This window comes from Eptesicus fuscus, chromosome 18 (assembly GCF_027574615.1).
Source record: "Eptesicus fuscus isolate TK198812 chromosome 18, DD_ASM_mEF_20220401, whole genome shotgun sequence".
Classification (NCBI taxonomy): domain Eukaryota; kingdom Metazoa; phylum Chordata; class Mammalia; order Chiroptera; family Vespertilionidae; genus Eptesicus; species Eptesicus fuscus.
Genome location: NC_072490.1, coordinates 37,431,777 through 37,433,046, shown reverse-complemented (window position 1 = coordinate 37,433,046; position 1,270 = coordinate 37,431,777). Strand labels below are relative to the sequence as shown.

The following is a 1,270-nucleotide window of genomic DNA, read 5'->3' as shown; positions in this document are numbered from 1 at the left end:
CGGCCGCCGCCCGCTTGCGCTCAGAGACTCACGCAGCCCCAGTCCCGCCAGTCCGCCAACATTGTAGTGCCGCCCCCCCCTTCCTTTGGCCCTTCCCCCACCCGCCTTTGCTCGCTCCGCCTTTCTGCCCCCACCCCCACCTCACGGGCAAGGGCCATTCCCGGCCAGGAAACGCCGTGGCGCCGCGTTGGGCCTAACTCGAGTCCTCCTGCCTCCCGGGAGTGCCGTGCGCCGCAGCCCGGGCCCAGGCCCCGGCAGCGCCTGGGACAAGGTAAGGGTCCGACAGAAAAGAGGGACCTACCCTCAAACCGGGCCCCGGGGGAGGGAAGGGTCACCTCCTCCGTCTCCCCGCGCTCGCTTTCGGGACTCGGGCCTGGCCCTCCCCAGGCTCTTAGCAGGAGGATGCTGCCCCTTCTCATCCCCCCTCGTCACCCCCCTATACACCATTGCATTCCTCTTTCCCAGGGAGAGAGATCCCCTTCGTAATCTAGTCGACCCCACTACCCTTTTCATGTCTTTCCTGGGTCAGGACGCTTCCCCTCCCCCAACGTCTCTTCACCCCTTTTCCTGGGAACTGCCTAGTCCACGTTTACCTTTGATTTGAGGCTAGGCCCTTGGCTGTCCTCTTAAAATACACAGGCATACTTTTTCCCCCCTCCCCAAATCCCCACCCCAGCAACCCCGGTTCGCGCGGCCTGGTGACAACTCTGATCGTTCTGGGGGCCTCTGTCTCTTCACAATGTTCCTGGACGCCTTTCCTCTCGTTCTCGGGTCCCATCCCAGATGATTGCCTCCTTTCCCACACTGAAGACATTACCTTCGCCAGCCCCACTTCACATTTTGGGGTTCTCAGTGGCTTCTGCCCCAGTATCTCCGAAATAGTCCTATTATTGAATTTGTAGGGTTTGAGCTTGGAGTTGAGCCAGACTGTGTCGTTCTCCCAGCCTTGGGCGTGGAGAGCGATCATTTGAGAAGGTCTTTAAAGGCAGAAAAATTTACCCTTTATGAATTCCCATTCCCCCTGCGTGGAAGCTAAGGGATGCGAAGTGAATGACGGTGAGAAAAAGCCCTGGTTTTTAAGTAGGTGAATCGCGTGAGAGGGAAAGTTGAACTGTTGGGAAAGCCCCCCTCTATGCTAATTTATTCTATAGAGCTCTTTTGCTTCTCACTTCTTAGGAATAACTGATCTTTCCCTTGGATACTGACGCTTGCAGCCAGCTCTGCTGGTCTGGGTCAGGGGTGCATGTATGACCTGCATTTTCTGCTTTCT

The 1,270-nt window shown here is 57.5% G+C and overlaps 1 protein-coding gene across 2 annotated transcripts in view; it reads left to right on the top strand.

The window, feature by feature from the left end:
• The first annotated feature begins 150 nt into the window (after nucleotides 1-150).
• The window catches only part of SETD5 (SET domain containing 5), a 93,293-nt gene continuing 92,173 nt past the window's right edge, over nucleotides 151-1,270 (top strand). For both annotated transcript variants that reach the window (XM_054729696.1, XM_054729700.1), the window contains exon 1: nucleotides 151-271. The gene's annotated coding sequence lies outside the window, so the exon portion shown is untranslated. The remainder of the gene's footprint in view (nucleotides 272-1,270) is intronic.